General features: G+C 43.0%; 1 protein-coding gene across 2 annotated transcripts in view; it reads right to left on the bottom strand.

Annotated features, from left to right (window-relative positions):
• The window catches only part of LOC126272269 (mediator of RNA polymerase II transcription subunit 20), a 526,313-nt gene that overhangs the window by 146,063 nt on the left and 363,957 nt on the right, over positions 1-16,293 (bottom strand). The gene's annotated exons all lie outside the window — the stretch shown is intronic.

Raw genomic sequence — 16,293 nt, 5'->3', positions numbered from 1 at the left:
CTATCAGATTTCGATTTGCACGCGTACCAAGCGCATAAAAGAATATCTTGAAAGACAGGCGTGGACAGCTGATTACGGACAGACACATCAGTTTGGTAGCATCCGCGACATCTTGCAGTCCTCTGCTCTGCTAGGATGTCGCATGATTTTGAAGTGGTGCGATGGAATTCTTTATCTGTCGGAAGAAGTAAACGTCACACGGTCGACAAAGAGTAGTGCATTTTGAGCGTCGTCATCTACGAAATGTCCTATCCAGCGCGACGCGTACCACGAAGAAAATACGTCAGTGCATTATATACGGCATATACTTATTTGATTATAAATCATACCTTCCGAAGTTTTACTTAAAAAAAACTGAGATCATCAGTCCCCTAGAACTTAGAGCTACTTAAACCTAACTAACCTAAGGGCATCACACATACCCATTCCCGAGGCAGGATTCGAACCTGCGACCGTAGCGGTCGCCCGGATCCAGACTGTAGCGCCTAGAACCGCTCGGCCACCGCGGCCGGCAGGCATTACTATTATCAGATACTCCCAAAAGAAATATCGAATGAAAAAAAAGCCACAACCAGCGGTTTGGAAGTCCAGTGCCTTGACTGCTGGACCGCCGACCTGACTCTGCTGCACTCATTGAATGATTGATACACAAGGTATAGCATGAAAGCACAAAAACACTTGTAACTCGAACATTAGTAACGTTGGACCACATATTACATTAATAAAACATGTTTGTTTTTAGACGATCTTCCACCAGTATTAAAAAATATGATTTTCCGTCATCATCTTTGATCTCATTTTTTTTCAGAAACTAAGGAGAGCCTAGCAAAAAGCTGAAACACGTGTATCTTCATTTTCAATATAGAACGTGCCTGCAAAACTTGAGCAAAATCGGTGACCCACATATCAGACCCTCTCCTTGTTAGTAAGCGAAAAGCTGTTATCATCGAAGTCCGCTGCGAAGAACTACGAAGACACGTGCTCATTCCCGCGGTCCAGTGACCCCCTTTTTTTTGCCGACAGCAAATCTTGCAGCTCTTGAGGGGAAAAAATGGAAGGCCACCGGACAGTAGGCGGCACAGAGGAAGCTGACCGGCCAGAGCAGTAGCCGTGCCGCTCCACCCGCCGCCGCCATCCGTCTGCCGGTGCCTAGACCTAGGTGGCAGCCCTTCGACCCAGCCAGCGGCCGGGCCATTCGTCTCTGGCTTCACATACGTTGCTGCCGCCGCAACGAAATATCGCTCCGCCCGCAGCTGGTGCGCCCTTAATAAAGATTACCTGCCGCGCCGACGCGCCGTCGATGTCTGCGTCTCAGCGCGCTGATTTATGGACGCCGTGGATTACGAGGCGCACTCTGTCTCTCTTCCGTGAGGTGCAGCCTCCAAGGGACTGTAGACCCGGCTGTGTAGAAACGAAGGCTCTGGATTTTGGTAATATGGCGAGGCATTGCAGTCTAATTTTTAACACGGCGGCTGCGTGTCTTGACCACCGTAAGCGCAAACTGAACCCACGATTTCACACTTCAAGAGCTCCATACGAGTGTTTTGTTTTACTTCATCACTCTACTGCCTGGTGTGATGCGCGCACCATCACAAGGTCATGCGGCCTACCAACTTCTTCACCTCGGATTAACTCTTGCACCCAATGCCCTCAATTATTTGTTCTATTTATTCCAATCTAGGTCTTTCCCAATAATATTTACCCTTTACCGCTCCCTCTAGTTCCATGCAACTTATTCCCTGGTGTCTTTCACGACAGGTTCTACCACCATCCTCCTTACAGTTAGTGTTTTCGATAGGTTTCTTTCCTCTTCGATTCCGAGGAGAAGATCCTTTTTTCACATTTTATCAATCAAATTTGCAGCATCTTTTTGTAATACCAGATCTCAAACATTTCGAATCTCTTCTTTTCTCGGCAAGGACCATCAATTAGAGTTGTATTGAGCCCGAAAACCACGTTAAAAAAATTGTATTTACTGTCAACACACAGTATACGAGTGATGATTTCACGAAAATAGTTGCGATACACACTAGCCATTTTTTAAATTTTTTATGTGTATCATAATGATGTTAAAACACACGGAGACGTATTACATGTGTGTACACACGCACGCACGCACACACGCACGCACGCACACACACACATACACACAGACAGACACACACACACACACACACACACACACACACACACACAAACGTCACGTTAATACTGATAAATGTTCGCTGTTTTTTTTATTTAATTAAAAATGTTTTTTTCTGTTCCACATACGTCGTCGACTCTTCATTTCGATGTCATCTTTAATTCAGACGTAGAGTAAGCTCTAAAAGAAGTAAGAGGAAATACCAACAGCCATAAATTTACATACAAAAGACTAAGTGTAAGGATAAGTAAAATGAAAACGAGATAGACGGAAAAGAAGTAAGTAAAATGTTCATTATGTCAAAAGTAATCGGCGTAAGTGTTAACACACATCCTACTATGCCAATGCCTTCATGGAAAAAGATATGCGATGGACTACGGTACCATGATTCTACCCAGGCGTGCCTCTTCGTCCGAAGCAAAATCAACGACCACAAATGTCTTTCTGGTACCTGTACTATCGTACGTATGTCTTTCTTGAGGGTTCCAAAACAATGGAAATCGCACAGGGAGGGATCGGGAGCCGGCCGCTGTGGCCGAGCGGTTCTAGGCGCTTCAGTCCGGAACCGCGCTGCTGCTACGGTGGCAGGTTCGAATCTTGCCTCGGGCATGGATGTGTGTGATATCCTTAGGTTGGTTAGGTTTAGGTAGTTCTGGCAACATGTGATTCCCTGCCCATGCCCCCCCCCCCCCTCACCGCACAATCACTTCCCATGCGATTTCTATATTTTTGGAGCCGTGAAAGAATATGTTTCGTGGCTGCCGAATTGCTTCGGACGAAGAGGTGCATGCCTGGATACAATCATGGTGCCATGGTCAACTGCAAACATATTTTCATGAAGGCAATGGCCGTTTTGTCTCACAGAGGGATAAATGTATTAAAAGTCATAGCGATTACTTTTGAAATAAAAAAGTTTACTTGCTTTTTTTTATCTGTCTGGCTTTCGTTTGACTGCCCCGTACATGCTGACATACAATGTTGATATTTTTGTTCTGGATGAGACCAAATTTGAAACAGCATAAAGAGTATAAGTTAACAAAATGAACAAGATCACGGGGAAAACATGGGACAGTATGTTTACAGGGGCTCCCAAAACCGAAAATGCGGTTCGAGCTGCCGGATATCCATTTCCACGATTCACTTTCCCTTCCGTGTAATCGCATCTTTGAGAAATTATCGGTTAATCTGGACGAGTGACTTCTTTGTTCAATGAAGGAGAAGTACAAATATTAGGCTGAACATGAAGCAACTTACCTCTAATATTTAAATGAAAAGAAACATCCATTGTGCTGACTGAATCAGGAATCTGAACAGCTGATTTCCAGACACCGTATTTGCCGGATCTATTCAGCCCTTAACATAGAAAAACGATAGAGAAAAGAGGTTTCTGAAAATCTGCTTTCGCCTACCGGAAGTTGTGTCACATATAAACACAGTGAGGAAGTTGTATAGTTTCAACAGCCCCACTTAGTCCTAAACGTTACGACTCATAGTTGATCAGTATTATACGATGATGCGCAAGATTGTTTGATACTCGATCTTCTTTGCATGCTAACTCCATTTTCCTAGCATTCTCGCAATGAACCGATGTCTGCCACCTGCTTTACCTAAGAATGAGGATATGTAATCGCTCCATTTCATATAGGACTACCTACAAATTTTTTATACCCACGTAATGGTATGACTGATTCCAATATGACAAATTGATAGTTTGGTCATAGGTTAATACTTTCTTCGGTTTTGTGAAGTGCTCAGTTTTACATTTCTGAATATTACCAGTCTTTGCTTCACTTCGAAATATTATCAAGATATTGCACTGAATATCTGTATAAGTTCCTTTTCTGTTTTAAACTATACTTCATTATCGACAACTCATCATCTGCAGAAAGTACGTGCTTATTATTGTCTGTCAGGTCATTAATAAACAGCATGAACTGAAAGGACACCAACACACTTCCCTGAAACACCCTTACGGCTACTTCTACATAAAACTTCCTGGGGGCTTAAAACTGTGAGCCAGACCGAGACTCGAACTCAAGACCTTCGCCTTTCGTGGGCAAGTGTTCTACCGACTGAAGTACCTAAGCAAGGGTCACGACCTGCGAAAGGCAAAGTTCCTGAGTTCGATACGCGGTCTGGCACAGAGTTTTAACCTGCCAGAAAGTTTCATATCAGTGCACACATTCCGACGCAGAGTGATAATTTCTACTTCCACACTCGTCTACGACTCCATCGAAGATAGTATGCTGTCTCACCCCTGCTCAGAAAGACTCATTCTAACCACAAATTTCGTTTGACACCCCAAATGATCCTTTTCTTTCTTTTTTTTAAAAAAAAGCTTTGATATGGTACTGAACCAAGCGCTTTTCGTAAGTCAAGAAATACTGCAGCTGACTGCCTTGATTCATGGCTTTCGTGACGCCTTCTCACTAATCTGTAACTGACTGTAGTAGTGCAAAGAAAATGAGGCTTTATAGTTGCTTGAGAACAAAAGGCACTTATAATAAACTTAACGAATATGAATAAAAGGCATATTAATTTGTTCATAATGTTGTAAGTGACAGCTGTAAATATGAGTAAAGGTTTCCACTGGTCGTAAATATACACTCTAAGGCAAAAACAGAAAAAGAAAAGAACGACTCACCACGAGGGAGTTATGAAAATGGATCAAGAACTAAGTTTCATACACGTATTAACGAGAAAAGCAAAACTGTAAACTCTGGCGGCCCATGGATGAATGCGTGACGTTGCAGCGCAGTTTCACAGCGTAGCTGACACGGATAGTAGAGAGGGGACATCACGGAGCGTAAACTCTTTGTGAATGTCGTTCCATGTACTCAGTTGGACTGCAACTATGCCTCGCAGATAGGAGCGTGATCAACATACGCAGATGTACGCATTTGGGAGAGGACATGTAGTTGGGCTGAAAGGCGCCGGTTGGAGTGATCAGTGAATCGCTCGGCCTTTGAATAGTAGCGATTGCTCTGTACGGCGGTGTTGGAAGGAAAGGGTGAATCACGGCCGGACACAGCGTCAATAAGGAAGCGGTCAATCTACAGAGACGACAGAACGTGAGGACCGAGCAATCGTCAGAGAAGCACTCAGAGCCCCGAATTCCTGGCGCCTCACAGGAAGTGAGTTGAGCTCACAGTGCCCCTTGCGCCGACAGCCATTGGTCTCTGTACACCAACAAGCCGGCGTACAGTGGTGTTGGGCACACTCGGCCTGGAAGTAAATCTTATTCAGTGATGAATTCCGCTTCGAATTCAGTCCCGATGATAAGCGAACAGCGGTGGAATACTAACCAGACTCTCGGCAGCCATACCGCCCGACAACCAGGTTGATGGTCGGGGGTGCTGGTTCATTTCATAGCAGGACCTCTTTGGTTGTCATCAGCGGCACCCTTACAGCACAGTGGTACGTCGACTATATTCTATGTCCCGTTTTGTTGCCCTTCATGTGAAACCATCCAGGACTTATATTTCAGCAAGATAATGCCCGCTCAACACGGCGAGAGCTTCTAATATTCGTCTTCATGCTTGCCATACCTTACCTTGGCCAGGAAGGTCGCAAGATCCCCCAATTGAGAATTCTGGAGCATTATGGGCCCTCCAACCAAATCCGGATTTTGAAGATATAATGTGCCAGTTGAACAGAATTGAAGAGGACATCCAACAACTTCATCAATCAATGCCAAGCCGAATAATTGCTTCCATAAGGGCCATAGGTAAACTAATGGGTTATTAACTTGCTCAATTTCTGAAGATTTTTCTCTTGCATAAATCACCCAGTTTTTTTGAAATTGTAATCATTTCTTTCTCTGCACATTTCAGTCACTTCTGCCGATTTCTGTCCCATTCGGATAATTACTTCGTCGTGCATTGTATTCTTTTTTTCCTTCTTCTTCAGTTGTATTTCAGACACTACGATGTCAATCGCTAGATTGTTTTCGATATCAGATGTAATTGTGTTTAGGTCAATTTCAATCTGAATATAAATAATCGCGTGAAAATGAAGCAACCGCGTATGTCTATGGATTACACACGGATATAACGTGAAACTCTCAGTTCCTTTGGATGACACATTCCTTACTGACGGATCACTGTCTCGCACAAAACTTGAAATTGTCGCCCTTCCTGACAATAGAGTATGTTAATCTTAAGAAAGTATGCCCGCAATGCAACACTCCTCGGAATATTACGTACAAGGTGAGTTCATTCTGCGAGCATGAAATTTCATGAGATGACGCCACTGAATTATTTACGGGACTAAATGACTTGGCCGAGTTGGCCTTACCTTTCTTCTCCGAGTGAAGAACGTTGAGCCACAAATTACTTGCGCCAACTACAGATATTGTAATACAAATTACACAGCCTCGAACAATATTTGTGAAGTAGTCTGTAGTAAGTCATAGATTCGTAGAAAAATAACTAGTTAGATGTATCGAATGAAACAACAAGTGTACCGTTGCCAGTAATTTGTATCCACAACGCGTTTCGAAGGTTTAAACCTCCACCACGTGGATTCACGTATTTTTGTACGACATATGTATGTGTTGTATTACGACTTTGGAGTTACCTGTTACGGTGTCTCTTGTGGTCACATGCTCTTCTCTCTATCGTAAACTGGCATACTTAAAAACAAAGATGGTGCCTAAGTATGCCGGTTTAAAGGCGATAAATTACGACAGAGAATGGAGCCTGTGACCGCAGGAGACAGTGTCACAGGTAACACCAAAGTCGTAAAACACACACACACACACACACACACACACACACACACACACACACACACACCGAACTAACACGTAAATCCAGCTGGTGGAGGTATAAACCTTCCAAACGCATTGTCGATATAAATAAATAGTGACTGGAAACAGCAGACTTGCTGTTTCATTCGATATCAATAATAGTCACGCTAAAAACGCTAAAGAATAAGCTAAAATTTTCACATTTATCGCTAAATGTAAACCATTCAAGCTTTTTAGACTATGTTACATACAGGATAGAACTACCCATTACGTTCACAATTATTTATGTGATTGGTGTATGAAGGACAAAGCTCGATCAAAAGGAATACGAAAACGCCAAATGACGCCTTTCCATTTTCGTATGTGAAATCAAAGACAGTGCTTGCTGAAAACTTAGAAAACATAAACTATGTACTTTAATGGTTCAAATGGCTCTGAGCACTATGGGACTTAACATCTATGGTCATCAGTCCCCTAGAACTTAGAACTACTTAAACCTAACTAACCTAAGGACATCACACAACACCCAGTCATCACGAGGCAGACAAAATCCCTGACCCCGCCGGGAATCGAACCCGGGAACCAGGTCGTGGGAATATGAACTTTAATCATGTAGCCTACTCCATAACCTCTTAAAATCAGTATGAAATTGTAGCGGCTGAATGTAAAATACGGAATGGGCTAAGCGATGTATAATGCACAGTGTGTGAAACATGAGATTAACTACCAAATTTGCTGACAAGGACCTATACGCAATTGAATACATGGAAAACAAAGTGCAACTACACACACACACACACACACACACACACACACACACACACACACACACACACAGAGGAGGGGGGAGGGATGGTGGGGGAGAGAGGGGGGAGAGGGGGACGCATGGAGTGGGAGAGAGAGGGAGGAAGGGGAGAGCGAGGGAGGGGGGAGGGCTCTAAAACCGTGTCATTTGATCTCAAACTTTGACCACAATTGGAAACTCACTGTAAAGGATGTAGAAAAGGTTGCTGTTTGTGGTCTTCAGTCCGAATGTCAGGTTGATGTACTTCTCTGTGCTAGTCTGTCCTGTGCAAATCTCTTCGTTTTTGTATACTTGCGGCCGCAGTGACCGAAGGGTTCAGGAGCTTCAGTCTGGAACCGCGCGACCGCTATGGTCGCAGGTTCGCATCCTGCCTCGGGCATGTATGTTTGTGATGTCCTTAGGTTAGTGAGGTTTAAGTAGTTCTAAGTTCTAGGAGACTGATGTTCTCAGAAGTTAAGTCCCATTGTGCTCAGAGGTTTTTTTTTTTTCCTGCACATATACATATCTTTGTACAGCACATAGTTCAAGAGATATATCATAAAAACTGAGATGAGTGAAAAAAGCAGCGTCATGCATAAAGTTTTAATACTTTTATTCTTTACTACCGATACACTCCTACAGTCGAGTTAATTTAAGCAAATCTCTGACATCTGGCAGTGCTTCGATAGCTTTTAACTGCGAAGCGCAAACGGCTCTAGGAGTAAATAACAGCCGCCTACAGAGCTGTGAAGAGGTGATTCCATAGACACGTTTAGAAAATCGTGTTGTAGTCCAGCGTACAGAAATCGTCCGGAATCCTGTACTTACACATTTGTATGTTACGCATAATTTCAAAGGTGGTTCCACGAATATATGGAAATGAACTATTTTCGTTGTTACACTACAAACGTAGTTCATTTTTCGTTTTCATTTCTAATATAAAATTGGCAAAATGAATACCCGGCAACGTAAAGTTTGTCAACTAGTTTAATTTAAATTCCACCAATTACATTTGTTTTACTTATGTTGATGATCAAATTATAACCTATTTTCAAGGCGCTATCCATTCCGTTTCACTCACCTTCCAAGCTCTTTGCGTTTGCTGACAAAATTACGTGGCCATAGCCGGACTTAAAAAAGCTTTTTAAAACTACAGCACAAAGTAGTGGCTACTTGATCGGTGGACTAAAAGACTAAACACGCCAACAATTGCAACTTACGACATTAGACTGGAATACGACAATACACAGTATTTTTAAAGCTTGAACCCACTAGCTTCGTCCTCAGTTGAAATAAAAACAGAGGTTTCCTCTCAGGAATATTGTTATATTCTTCCCAAGATATGAAATTCACAGTCTCAAATTGTGGCCTACAGTAATATGAACTCTATAGGCGCTACGTACTGGAGAGTCCTCAGCATGCTGGACAATGAAGCAACGAATATTGCGCCAGTTTCATATTTGGACGTGGTTATCGATACAGGTGATGCAGCGTTAAGATGCCGGACTCGTATTCCGGAGGAATGCTATTCAAATCGCGCCCTGCTCTTCAGATTTATGTTTTTCATTGTATCCATAAATCGCTCAGCCTTCCAAGTTACAAAATGATTTTATCCAACATGTACTGTATGGGAATAGCAATGAATAAAACTGCTTAATTCATTATGCGTTTCTAAGGCCACAATGAAGCGCGTTGTGTGATAAAAATTAGTAGCAATGAATCAGGAGCGGTAATTCCAGGCGTTGAGGAATTCGAAGTTGCGTCGTAGCTAGGGGTCCACATTAGGTCGTAGAACCCCCAGACAACCACTGGCCAGGGGTAAGGCCAATACGGGGTAGTGAATTTTTAAAGGGCAGTTCCAATTTCCTTCGCAAACGGTGCTCCATCCGAGTATGGGCTTCGTTAAGCCCGTACTCGACGGGACGTTAAACCCCTGACCTTCCTTGATCCTTCGGAGGTGGACCCGAGTAATTTCGTCCCGTCAGAGCCCACAGTATTCTGTATCAGAAAGTGAGAAGGCCTACACCACGATGGTTGGAGGTCTGCGGCCCGCTATCACAGCTTGGGGTAGGGCGTCGCGCATTGCGGCCAGTTTGCCTCTCTGCACAGGGAGCCCCGGCGTGGGGTAGCGTGGCGTGCTGAATAGCTCTTTGACGCCTTTACCCTCCGCACAGCCGGCTTTGGGCCGAGGGTTGCGCTTATTGCACCTGGACTGCCCCTGCGGCACACACCACAAGGTCGCTCCAAGCCCCTCCGAAATTGCGCCGCGTTCCTCTACCGAAACACACACACACACACACACACACACACACACACACACACAGAGAGAGAGAGAGAGAGAGAGAGGGGGGGAGGGGGGGAGGGGTTGAGGGGAGGGGGGAGGGGTTGAGGGGGAGGGGGAAGAGAAGGGGGGCGTGAGACAGAGAGGGGGGTGAGACAGAGAGAGAGGCGAAGACAACGCTTGATGTTACTGTATGTACCCTCTTTCTCTATTTAGCACGAAGTAGACTACAAATTGGATCAAAGACTGACCCACTCCTGTAATCATGTCTACAGACTTCTATAAGTTCTTTCCAAGTGAACATACCTCGCCACTTTGTTACAAGTATGTTGAGATGGATGTGAGAACATAAGGAGTTCTACAAAGTATAAACCCCTCGTTTTTTCCGCACTGCATGTACCTGCCTGTAAATCTTGTCGAACTGTCCTCGGTGCGTGACAATATCTCGGTCTAAAATAAAACTACGAGATAAGAAAGAGGGAGATGAAGCGTTTAACATCCCACTGACAACAAAAAACATTAGAGGCAGCGGACAAGAGCTCGGAGTGGAAAAGGATGGACCAGGAAATTGGCTGCGGCCTTCACAAAACAACCGTACCGGTTTTCACGTGAAGCGATTTAAGAAAGACACGAAGAACCAGGAAAAAGATGACCGAATCGGGATTTTAACAGTATTCCGCCGAATGCTTCTGCACTCGCGCGTGCGCTTACACGTGTTCGTGTTTGAGTAGAGGGTTTCTTTCTTTCTTTTTTTTTTTTTTTTTTTTCACCCGACTCGTCTCCGCTCCGTAAGTACTTAACAACATGATGTATGGCTTGGTGGCTAAAAATTCGAAGTTGCATCGAAGACAGGCGTCCACATTACGTTGTGGAAACCACTCTGTAACAGGCTGGCTAATTTGCTTTTAAGGTATGAGGAAGACAACTACAACCTCAACCATACGACAATGCCTGAGTTTTTCAAACCAGTCTTCCTCTATATTTAAAGCGTACAAAATTCTTTTATCATTATACTTACTAAATTTGTAGGCAAGCAGTTTGAATGTCAGAACTAGTACTATGTTCATGCTCATTTCCGCATAATCATCGTTTAAAAGAGGTGTAGTTTTATACACGAACTCTTAAACTTACAGAGAGGATACTTACACGCATCCCATTACTGAATTCCTCTTTTTAATATTTCCTTTTATTCGGCCGTTTCAAAATACCGAGAGGTTACAACTAATGTGCAACTGTTCTCTTAAGTCCAGTGTGGGCTGTAATTATCGTATGGCAGCGTAAGTACTAAATATATTCTAATCCGTTAATGCGGAACCTATTTCGTTGGAAAAAAATTATTTCAATTTCAACCACCAAGTGTAAATCTGACGCTGCGAATGCAAGAAAGACGTAATAATATCTCCGTATGTAATGGCTTAGGGACGGGACGTGAGCAGTAAAGGTCAAACAAGTGACAAAGACATAATGCTGGTGTTATTACTAACTGCCACTTAAAAGTTTGTTTTGCATGTGCACCAGATACGTCGACGAGAAGTTGTACAGAGCCAGATTTGTAGCTGGTGATCAAAACTGGAAATACTATACTGAGGTTAAAGCTGACTTTTTGTCCATTTTTGCTTTCAATTAACGCATTAACATATCTACCAAGTTTCGCTGCCATACTATAATTACAGCCCACACTGGACTTTCGTGAGAAGCTACTCTATAATTATAACCACCAGGTATCATGGTTCCATGCCTTACGTATGATTTCCTGCATTTGTATACTGGGTGGTATTAATTATACTTTCCCTACTCAACACGTTATAACACGGATTATAATTACCGAATGAGTACCAAACTTGGTAGCATTAATGCTCAGAGTATGGGGTGCATGATTTATATACGTCAAAGCACAACCGTCCAGTTCCAACTATGGCCACCAGGTGCCGTGATCAGTCATCGTGATTCATGGTCATACACACCTGACCTGTCGCAGAGCGCTTGATGAGGTGTCAATCTAAGCTTGGACACAGGGACATTATTGGTGAAGCTCTGTTATAAAAATAATAGTAATGCTGCAGCTGCACTTCGAAAATATCGCCGTCTGGAAGCATTACCGACGGGTCCTCTTCCTGCACCTGCTGTTCTGGCCATAATGAAAAAGTTCGAATCAACTGGAGAACTGGGCGTTGCTCCGGGAAGAGGGCGACGACTGGTTGCACCACAAGTGGTTGATGAAATCCCTGTTGCTGTGGCAGATAACGCTGCGCGCAATTCCCGGTCGTCAGGCAGTGCGCGCGTTGTGTCACGACAGTTGAACATCCCGTAGTCCACTGTACGAAGATTGCTTCGAACGATTCTCAAATAGTATCCGTACAAGATCCATATCGTACAGCAGCTTGCACCACAGGATGCACCACGACGTGTTGACTTTGGTCTCCACTTGTCGCAAGGATTGGTGTTTACGAGGGCTGGTCCTGGACCTTCCTATAGACAGACGAAGCTCATTTTTCTCTGACGGATGTGGGGATCTTCTTCTCCTCCAGACACTGTGCATGAGGTTTGTCTGTATGGTGAACGTGTCACTGTGTGGTGTGGCTTCATGCCTACGTTCATCATTGGTCCATTTTTTAACAGGTTGGTGCTCATGGACCAAAGACGTGCAGTATGACTGGCCAGCGTTACTGCCAGCATGTCATACCCTCCCTATAGGTGAGAGAAGCATTGTACCCACCAGTTTTCATGCAAGATGGAAGTCCACTGCACATCACTCGTGAAGGTCACCTGCTTCTCCGAAACACATTTGGCCGGCACGATCACCTGATCTCACGCCCTGTGATTTCTGATTGTGGTGCTACCTGAAGGACAGGGTTTACAAGGTGAACATTCTCACATGTGCTGATCTGATGCGCAGCATATCAAGACAAGTAACCAGCAAATCTACGGACATGCTTCGTTCTGCTGTGCAGAATGCACTCCTGCGCTTTCAGACTCTTTTGGACACTGATGGGTGCCATTTTGAGCCACTTTTGTAGCACTAATCGTACCAGAATGTAATGATATGATGTACATTGAAAGTGTTTAATTTGAATTGATCCTGCACTATTTCTCTTCCCCGCCGCCTTGACATTCATGCTACCGAGTTTGGTCCTCGTATGGAATTTAGTTTCTGTGTTATAACGTGATAAATAGGGAAAGTTTAATTATAACCACCCGGTACTTTGTGACATGAGAAGGTGCCTTTGGCCCCATCATTGGACTTTTTTTTCACTTGATGCTTCCCAAATAGGCCCGCTGCCTGTATCAAAAAGCGGGCTGTAATACTGCAACTGGTCTCTTAGCCGCCACATCAGTAACTCAAGATCAAGAACAAGGGAAAATCCACATAGTAATGAACACAGACCCATCAAAGCTACACATACTGATCTAACACATATATCAACTTGAGTTACTGATGTACAGTTACCAGTGGCCCGCTCCGTGGAGGCGGACCAAATACAGTGTCAGACAGTTTTGGTCAATTACTGAGCAGCATTTGATAACTAGCAAAGAAAAAGAAAATACAGACATTCTCGTAATTTTAAATAATACTAATAATAATAATAATAATAATAATAATAATAATAAAGAATCTTTAGTTATTATAATCTGAAGAATATTTACTAAATATCCCTTCACCATCAAGGCCATGAGAGGAAAACCTCGGAAGATTCCTCGAACCTTAACACTCCTGGTCTCATACTAAAAACTAATTCTCATATTGTGAATCCATATCCAACACCTACAGTGATTACTGTGATCTTGTTACAATAATACAACTTTTTTAAAAAAAAAAAAAGTTGTGATGCTGGTGTGAGGGACAGGGCTCGGAATGATATCATCGAGCTATGACCCTCTCACCAGCAATTTTCTACCCTATTCTATTCTATATCCAGACCTACTCTTCTGATTCATATTTAGCATTTTATACTACCACACATTGTCACATTTAATTTACAGTTTCTTACGTAACTTTATACCAAGTTCTACAACAAAATGTTATAAGTGTGAATCAGTTATATTATCCAATTCTGTGTCTGTATCATTATCAGTAATATGATCATCAAGTTCCTCAGTACTCCTACCATTAGTTGAAAATCTCCGTCCTCTCTGTCCGTGTCTCCATAATATCCGTCTATTGAACTCTACTCGTAATTGTCTAGAGATTTTGTCTGCAGTGTTATTTAATTCTACCCATTTATCTGGGTCCCTAATGGAGTTGTAAATATTAAACTGTCTCAAATATCACTGTCGTATATGTGAGTGTAACACACAAGAAATAACCGTGTGTTCTGGAGTCCCGATGTCCCCACATATGCACGTATCACTCTCCCTGGGATTCATAAGGTGAAGGTGTGCTGGGTAAAAAACTGTACCATTCCTCGACTCGGATCTATGTATTTCATTTGTAGTCTGTCCCTGATGTTTGGGAAAAAGTCGTGGACCCTACGGTCCTTATCACTCGTATCCCAGTCTCTCTGCCAAGTATCTACGCGCCATTTTTTTTTTTCAAATGTAATTTGTCTTGAATGTCTTCTTCTGTTATAACTCTTACCAGATCTCTACTGCACTTCTTTAACCAGTACGCTGCTTAATAGTTATGTCGATTGGAAAAACACCCAGGACCACAGACGGGGCATCCAGTGAAGTAATTTTGAAGGCGCCTGACAATCTAAGCAGTACTCCTCTCTGCCTTCGGCGAACAAGTTTTGTTTACCGCAAAGCTCAGTTTATGAGCCCGTGTGCTGGCTGCAAAACATATGATGGATTCAAAAATCTCACAGTGGCAGACTCTCGTGTATCTCAATGGTATTCGAAATTCTACTCTATTGATTCTAGCCAGTTTCTGTAATAATTTTTCTGCCTTATCGGAAGTCATCCGTATGTGTTCTCTAAAAGAAAGCCTTTCGTCGATCATAACACCCAAATACAGTGTAATCTTTTTCATAGATACATTATTTGTTCCAAATTTAATAATTCTTTACAGAGGAATGGAAAAACTGGTAGAAGCCGACCTCGGGTAAGATCAGTTTGGATTCTGTAGAAATGTTGGAACACGTGGGGCAATACTGACTCTACGACTTATCTTAGAAGCTAGACTAAGGAAGGGCAAACCTACGTTTCTAGCATTTGTAGACTTAGACAAAGCTTTTGGCAATGCTGACTGGAATACTCTCTTTCAAATTCTGAAGGTGGCAGGGGTAAAATATAGGGAGCGAAAAGCTATTTGCTGTTTGTACAGAAACCAGATGGCAGTTATAAGAGTCGAGGGGCATCAAAGGGAAGCAATGGTTGGAAAGGGAGTGAGACAGGGTTGTAGCCTTTCCCCGATGTTGTTCAATCTGTACATTGAGCAAGCAAAATAGGAAACAAAAGAAAAATTCGGAGTAGGTATTAAAATCCATGGAGAAGAAATAAAAACCTCAAGGTTCGCCAATGACATTGTAATTCTGTCAGAGACAGCAAAGGACTTGGAAGAGCAGCTTAACGATATGGATAGTGTCTTGCAAAGAGGGTATAAGATGAACACCAACAAAAGCAAAAGGAGGATAATGGATTGTAGTCGAATTAAGTCGGGTGATGCTGCGGGAATTAGATTAGGAAATAAGACATTTAAAGTAGTAAAGGAGTTTTGCTATTTGGGGAGCAAAATAACTGATGATGGTCGAAGTAGAGAGGATATAAAATGTAGACTGGCAATGGCAAGGAAAGCGTTTCTGAAAAAGAGAAATATGTTAACATCGAGTATAGATTTAAGTGTCAGGAAGTCTTTTCTGAAAGTAATTGTATGGAGTGTAGCCATGTATGGAAGTGAAACATGGACGATAACTAGTTTAGACAAGAAGAGAATAGAAGCTTTCGAAATGTGGTGCTACAGAAGAATGCTGAAGATTAGATGGGTAGATCACATAACTAATGAGGAGGTATTGAATAGGATTGGGGAGAAGAGAAGTTTGTGGCACAACTTGACCAGTAGAAGGGATCGTTTGGTAGGACATGTTCTGAGGCATCAAGGGATCGCCTATTTATTGATGGAAGGCAGCGTGGAGGGTAGAAATCGTAGAGGGAGACCAAGCGATGAATACACTTAGCAGATTCAGAAGGATGTAGGTTGCAGTAGGTACTGGGAGATGAAGAGGGTTGCACAGGATAGAGTAGCATGGAGAGCTGCATCAAACCAGTCTTAGGACTGAAGACCACAACAACAACAATTTAATAGAGGGATCTCTCCTAAGACTTCCCTTTAGCAGTATGTATAATGTTTTATGCAGAGCATCATTGGACTACACGGAAATATCCAAAAACGTTGCCCT

The sequence above is a fragment of the Schistocerca gregaria genome, chromosome 5 (genome assembly GCF_023897955.1).
Source record: "Schistocerca gregaria isolate iqSchGreg1 chromosome 5, iqSchGreg1.2, whole genome shotgun sequence".
Lineage (NCBI taxonomy): Eukaryota > Metazoa > Arthropoda > Insecta > Orthoptera > Acrididae > Schistocerca > Schistocerca gregaria.
The sequence above is the reverse complement of the archived record's forward strand: the minus strand, read 5'-3'. Positions and strand labels throughout refer to the sequence as shown.